Genomic DNA, 8,063 nt, shown 5'->3' on the forward strand with positions numbered 1-8,063 from the left:
CAAGTTCTTATCCCAGAAGCTGGAATATTTGGGTTTATCAAAGAGTAAATGACTAAAGTCATTTACTACTGTGTCTCCTGTGCCTAACCTATTCCATTTATACTCCATTTTATTTCTTAGCCAGTAGAAAATAGTTTTGATGACTGCTGCTTTATAGTAGAGCTTCAGATTTGGTACAGCTAGCCTATCTTCCTGTGCTTTTTATTTTCCTTAATTTCCTTGATATTCTTGACCTTTTGTTTTTCCAGATGAATTTTGTTATTTTTTCTAGCTCTATAAAATAATTTTTAGGTAGTCTGATTGGTATGGCACTGAATATGTAAATTAATTTAGGTAGAATTATAATTTTTATTATATTAGCTCAGCCTATCCATGAGCAGTTGATATATATATTTTTAAACTCAACAACATTTATTATTTTTATTTTCCAGTTACATGTAAGGGTAGTTTTCAACATTCATTTTCATAAGATTTAGAGTTCCAAATTTTTCTCCCTCCCTCCCTCCCTTTCCTCCCCCCTTCACAAGATCACAATCAGGTTATATATGTACCATCCACAAGTGTTCCTTTTATCAGTTCTTCCTATAGGGGTACATAGTAAGCTTCCTCATTAGTTCCTTGGGATTGTCTTGGATTGTTGCACTGCTAAGAGTAGTTAAGTCATTTACAATTGCTCATTGAACAATACTGCTGTCACTATGCACAATGTCCTCCCAGCTCTGCTCACTTCACTATACATCGATGTTCACTAGTCTTTCCAGGTTTTTCAGGGATCATCCTGTTTGTCATTACCTGTAGCACAAGACCATTCAACTACAATCATATAACACAGCTTTTTCCATCATTCCTCAATTGATGGACATTCCCTTGATTATCAATTCTTAGTCTCCACCAAGAGTTGCTATAAATAATTTTTGTACAATTTCCCCCTTTTCTCTTTTTCATGATTACTACTATTAACTGCTTCCTTTTTTTTTTTACATATAAGGTATTTTATTTTTTCCGTTACATGTAAAGATAATTCTCAACTTTTGTTTATACAAGCTTTACAATTTCAGATTTTTCTCCCTCCCTCCCCTCCCTCACCCCTCCCCTAGACAGCAGGTAATCTGATATAGGTTATATCTATATATCTATATATCTATATACATATACATACAGATATATATATACCCACATATATATATATGTATATATATATATATATATATATATACACACATAATAACATTAATCCTATTTCTGCATTAATCCTGTTAAAAGAGAAGAAATCAGAGCAGTGATGCAAAACCTCAAAATAGAAAAAAAAAACCAGTACCCAAAACAAAAGAAATAGTATGGTTCAATCAGCATCTATACTCCACAGTTCTTTTTTTTTTTTTTCTTGGATTTGGAGATCCTCTTCTATCATGAGTTCCCTGGAACTCTTCTGTACCATTGCATTGGTGAGAAGAATATAGTCCATTACAGTAGGTCAACACTCAATGTTGATGATACTGTGTACAATGTTCTTCTGGTTCTGCTCATTTCACTCATCATCAGCTCACGTAAGACCCTCCAGGTTTCTCTGAACTCCTCCTGCTCATCATTTCTTACAGCACAATAGTATTCCATTGTATTCATATACCACAACTTGTCCAGCCATTCCCCAATTGATGGGCACCCCCTTAACTTCCAATTCCTTGCTACCACATAAAGAGCAGCTATAAATATTTTTGTACATGTGGGTCCCTTTCCCCCTTCCATGATTTCTTTGGGCAAAAGACCTAAAAGTGGAATTGCTGGGTCAAAGGGTATGCACAGCTTTATCGCCCTTTGGGCATAATTCCAAATTGCTCTCCAGAATGGTTGGATCAGTTCACAGCTCCACCAACATTGCATTAGTGTTCCAATTTTTTCAGATTCTCCAGCATTTATTATCTTCCTTTTTTGTCATTTTAGCCAATCTGATAGGTGTCAGGTGGTACCTCAGAGTTGTTTTAATTTGCATCTCTCTAATCATTAGAGATTTAGAGCATTTTTTCATATGGGAATAGATAGCTTTGGTTTCTTCATCAGAAAATTGCCTGTTCATATCCTTTGACCATTTCTCAATTGGGGAATGACTTGGATTCTTATAAATTTGATTTAATTCACTATATATTTTCGAGATGAGGCCTTTATCAGAAGTACTGGCCTCAAAAATTGTTTCCCAGCTTTCTGCCTCCCTTCCAATTTTGGATGCATTGCTTCTGTTTGTACAAAAATTTTTTAATTTAATATAATCAAAATCATCCATTTTGCATTTTATAATATACTCTATCTCTTGTTTGGTCAAAAACTGTTTTCCTTTCCAAAGATCTGATAGGTACACTATTCCTTTCTCTCCTAATTTACCTATGATATCACCTCTTATGTCTAAATCATGTATCCATTTTGACCTTATTTTAGTATAAGGTGTAAGATGTTGGTCTATGCCTAATTTCTGCCATACTATCTTCCAGTTTTCCCAGCAGTTTTTGTCAAATACTGAGTTCCTATCCCAGAAGCTGGAGTCTTTGGGTTTATCAAACACTACATTACGAGTGTCATTTACTACTGCATTTCCTGAGCCTAGCCTATTCCATTGATCTACCACTCTATTTTTTAGCCAGTACCAGATAGTTTTGATGACTGCTGCTTTATAGTAAAGCTCCAGGTTTGGTACCGCTAACCCACCTTCCTAACTGTTTCACTTCTATCCTATTCCTTTACCCATGATATTTATTCTATTATCCATCTTCTTTCATCCTATGACTCTTCAAAAGGGATTTGCTTCTGTCTGTCTCCTCCCCCAATCTGCCCTTCCTTCTTTTGCCCCTCTCTCTTTATCCCCTTCCCCTTCTATTTTTCTGCAGGGTTAGAGAGATTACTCCACCCAATTGGTTGTGTACATTATTCCCTCCTTGAGCCAATTCTAATGAGATTGAGGTCTTTGAGCCAATTCTGATGAGTGTTAGGCTCATTTACTGCCCAGATTAAATAGATTACTCCACCCAGTTGGGTGTGTCTGTTAGTCCCTCCTTGAGGCAGTCCTGATGAGTTTAAGGTCTTTGAGCTTTTTCTCATGAGTGTAAAATTTATTTACTGCCCTGCTCCTCTCCCATCTCTTCCCCTACTCCATAAGCCTTTTCCTGTTTCTTTCATGTAGGATTTCACCTCTGCCCTTCCCCCTCCCCCAGTGAATTACCGTCAACCCTCAATTTAACCCTAAAGATGTCATCACCTAGCTAAGTGACACAGTGGATAAAGCATCACCCCTGGACCCAGGGGGATCCCAGCCCAAACCCGGCCTCAGACACAAGACAGTCACCCACTGTACAACCCCAGGTATGTTCCCCAGCTCCAATTCTTTATGGTTTTCTAGGGTCTTGTATTTGAAAGTCAAATTTGCCATTCACTCCAGGTCTGTTCATCACAAATGTCTGAAAGTCTTCTTTTTCATTAAAGACCCATTTTTCCTCTGAAAGATTATGCTGAGTTTTGCTGGGTAGGTGATTTTTTATTTTAATCCCAATTCCTTTGCCCTTTAGAATATCATATTTGATGCCCTCTGGTCCTTTAATGTAGAAGCTGCTACATTTGTGCTATCCTTAATATTTTCTCCTTGATCTGAGAGCTCTGGAATTTGGCTATAATATTCCTAGGAGTTTTCCTTTTGGGATCTCTTTCTGGAGGTGATCAGTGGATTCTTTCAATTTCTATTTCAGCTTTTTCTTCTAGAATTTCAGGGCAATTTTCTCTGAGAATATCTTGGAAGATGATGTCTAAGCTCTTTCCTTGATCATGGTTTTCAGGTAGACCAATAACTTTCAAATGATCTGTCCTGGACCTATTTTCCAGGCCAGCAGTTTTTCCCAGAAGATATTTTACATTGCCCACTATTTTTTTATTCATTTGGATTTTCTTTATTATGTCTTGGTTTCTCATAAATCAATGGCTTCCGTTGGTTCAATCCTCATTCTTAGGCAATTATTTTCATCAGAGAGCTTTTGTACCTCCTTTTCCATTTGGCCAATTTGACTTTTCAAGCTGTTGGCATTTTTCTCATGTCTTTCCTGCATCACCCTCATTTCTCTTTCCAATTTTTCCTCTACCTCTCTAAATTTATCTTCAAAGTCCTTTTGGAGCACCTCTATGGCCTGAAATCAATTCAGATTTTTTCTTGGAAGCTTTAGATATAGTGGCCCTGACATTGACATCTTCCTCTGAGCGTGCACCTCAATCTTCCTTGTCACTGAAGAAACTTTCTATGGTCCTCACCTTTCTCTGTCTACTAATCTTTGACTTGACTTTTAGCTCCTTAAAGTGGGGCACTGTTTCCAGGCTTCAGTATCCCAAGCTTAAGAAGTCCCAGGTAGTATGATTTAAGGAGGATCAGGTTCTTCACTCATCTGGCCTGTTCCCTGGTCCTTAGATGATCTTAGATCAACTTCATAATGAACCAGCTTTGTGTGTTGTGGTTGTTAGCTCTGATGAGCCTGTGCCCCTCCCCCACCTGGGTCACTGCTACTCAAGCCTACCTCCTGGTTCTCAGCAGGGGTGTAAAATCCAGGTTCTGCCTTAGCACCAGCATAGACCCCTGTAGTCTCCCCCTTCCCAGGGCTCAGCCCATTCACCAGATGACACCGGTTCTTCAACTGATTCAGAGGCTCTGGGGGTCTCCTTCTCTGGTGAGGCCTTCCTGTGACTGGATCTGTGTCAGGGTGACTATGGGGTTGGGGTCGACTCCTGTAATAGCCCAGAAGCTACTTCCTTCTCACCTTTCAAGCTGTTCTTGGTTAGAAGATGATTTCAGCACATTCTTCTGTGAGTTTTGCTGCTCCAAGCTCCTATGGTGTTATTTGGATTTTTTTGGAGCGAACGTGTCATGAGTTCAGGAGCTCACTGCCTTTCCCCTGCCATCTTGGCTCTACCCTGGAATTCTACCAGTTGATATTTTTCCATTTATTTATATCTGATTTGATTTGTGTGAAAAGTGTTTTGTAATTGTGTTCATAGAGTTCCTAGGTTTGTCTTGGCAGGTTGAGTCCCAAGTATTTTATATTGTCTACCATTACTTTAAATGGAGTTTCTCTTTCTATCTCTTGCTGCTGGACTTTGTTGGTCATGTATTTGGCTACAATATTTTTGAGATCAATTCATCTTCTCCCTTGAAGCTTTACATGTAGACATTTTGACATTGTCCTCATCTGAGTTTGTGCTTTCATCTTCCCTGTCACTATACAAGCCTTTTATGGTAAGGGTTCTTTTCTGTTTCTTGCTTTTATTTTAACCTTTTAAATGACTTTTTAAGTTGAGCTCTCTCTCTGGGTCACAGGGACCACTGTTGCAAACTTCTTTTGCTGGGGGATTGGGGCCTGGTCACTGGCTTTCTGCTCTGAGTCCTCTGAGGCTTGCATATTCCTGACTGCTCTGTGCTTGCTCTCTGTGCTGGGATGGCTTGACCCAGTTGTGGCTGTCCTGTGGATAGTTTTCTGTCCTTCTCATCTAGGGCTGAGGGGTGGGGTGTCTCACAACTGGCCTGTTGTACCACCAACCTATTGAGACACAGTCAAGGGTCCTTGGTTTCTGATCTGTGCTGTGGGCAAGAGTCTCTTGCTTACTTGCTCAGTCACTCTCCATGCTTCCCTGACCTATTCTGAGCTTTAAGTGAGACAGAAATCTTCTAAATTATCTCAAGGTGGAAGATGGTTTATCTCTGTCTTTCTGTATGTCCTGTATCTCCAGCATTTGTTTAGAGGCTTGATTTTTTTTCCTGAGGGAAACTCAGGAGGGCTCAGGCAACTTGCTGGCTTCTCTATGGCATCTTGGCTCTGCCCTCCCTTTGTTTTTACTATTTTCTATTCATTTTCTCACATTTGTATTTCTGAATCTCAATCACAAAGCTTATCTTGAATTACTGATGCATTTTCTTCTAGTCTAGTTTGCTTTTAGTATTATGAATGTCCCATCAGTCCTAAAAAATCATCTGCATGTTAACCTCTTCTAGCCAGCTATGAAGCCAGCTACACCACTTTCTATTTCTGATAAGATTTACAGCATCGTCTCAGTAAATGTTTCCTCCAATTACCTTACGACTTCCTCTGGAAATCATAATGTAAGCTAAGGCAGTACTAAAATGCATAGGTATTTTTTTCCCAAGGAGTAGTTTCTATATGGGTGAAGTCCTGCAAGATGATAATTAAAGATTTAAAATTCACAACTTCTCTTGCATAGTGGGACCATGACCTAATTGAGTTTATAGCACATATGGAATCATGAAAGACTTCAATTTGGGATGAAATATTAGCTAAAATGTAAAATGTCCTAAGAGTTGGAAGTAATCTTCTAGAGTTCATCTGCTTAATTTGTTGGCAGGAAAAGATATAAGAAGCAGCTAATGAGACTGGATTTATTTCATTTTCAAGGTCTGAATTCTTTAGTTACAGTTCAGAAATATCAATATATAGGAGTAAGCTGCAAACAGACTCAGTTATTACAAAACACTGTCATTACCAACATTTGGAAATAAAATAACAAGAGTCACAACCCATTCACCTTACATTATTAAATTAAATTGGGAACTGCTTCTATGTTACTACTTTAAGTGTTTCATCATCTACAAGATCTCATAAAGGAAAAGAGTGAAAAATGAGACCGACAAGATCCAGTGATTGCCTCGTGTATACTTAATAAATATTTGCTGGATTAGCTTATATCTGATAAGAATGTTCTTATTTACACCTGGGCTGAGAATAGTGTTTGGTGTACACTAGGAACTAAATAAGTAATTGTTTCATTGAGTGGAATCATTTAGAAAATAAGATCACTAATTGATCAATAGCTTTTGGTCCTATGTTTATAGATTTAGAGTTTGAATGGACCTTAGGATATAGCTCATCCAAACTTGCATTTTTCAGATGAAGAAACTGAGGTACAGTGAATTTAGGTGAGTTGCTTAAAGTTCCTCAGGTATTAAAAGGTAGCACTGGTATTTAAACTGAAGTCTTCTATTTTTAAATCTGGGTCTTTGTTTCACCCTTTCTTTTCTTTTCTCTTTGCTAATTGGAAACCAACATTTAAGGATATTTAGCAGACAAAGGGAACTATTTTTTCTAACAAGACTTGTAGGATATGATTGATTCTTAAAAACAGGTGATAAGCAGTGATGAATATACATGTGTATGTATATCCTCATGTGTTATATACATTAATAAATATTCATATGTGTGTATACACATGTGTACATTTGCTTATCTAAACTACATACATGTTAAAATTGTTTTACAATGTTTAGCAATACTTAAAAGTATCTGAAAATTATTTAGTAGCTTCTTCTATGGATAGCAAATCCTTAATTTTGGAAAATAATAAGCTAATCCTACCAGCATTTCTACAATTTGCTTTGGACTCCAGGGCTGAAAGGAAAACAGGAAATCAAATCAATATGAGTGATGCTTCTGAAAATATTTCAGAAGTTAAAATAAAATTGCAATAGACATAACCAGTTAAAGCATTAAGGATAGTAGAATTACTCTTTGCATTTTTTTAGGGAAAAGACCATAAAAAGAACAATTCTTAAAAAGAAAAACTTCTTGATTATATAGCTAGTTGCTTTACAAATTTATGTGAATTTTTACCCAGATTGTGGATTATTTTTTCAAAAGAAAATAAAGAATAAAGGGCAGCAACCATGAAATTATACAGATTTATGTAAATACATAGGAAGTAGAAAAGGTACTGCCAGGTGGCTAGGTATACATTGTTGAGTAGATATTACAAATTCTAATGAAGTAGGCAACCAAGAGATTCCTGTTGGTCTGGTTGGAAGCAGAACAAAGATATGTGTAACATCTGTGCAGTGTCTTCCTGATGTAAAAGACTGATCTACACCATCTGTATCATGTTCAGGAAAATTCAGATATAACACTTCTACACTGACTCTACCACAAAAAGAAATTAAAAAATAAAAATAAACTGCATATCTGGCTTCTTTTTTTTTCCATTTAATCGTACTGAAATATCTCATATTATGAAACACAACTTTATGAGTATGAAAGTAA

Source organism: Dromiciops gliroides, chromosome 3 (assembly GCF_019393635.1).
Source record: "Dromiciops gliroides isolate mDroGli1 chromosome 3, mDroGli1.pri, whole genome shotgun sequence".
NCBI lineage: Eukaryota > Metazoa > Chordata > Mammalia > Microbiotheria > Microbiotheriidae > Dromiciops > Dromiciops gliroides.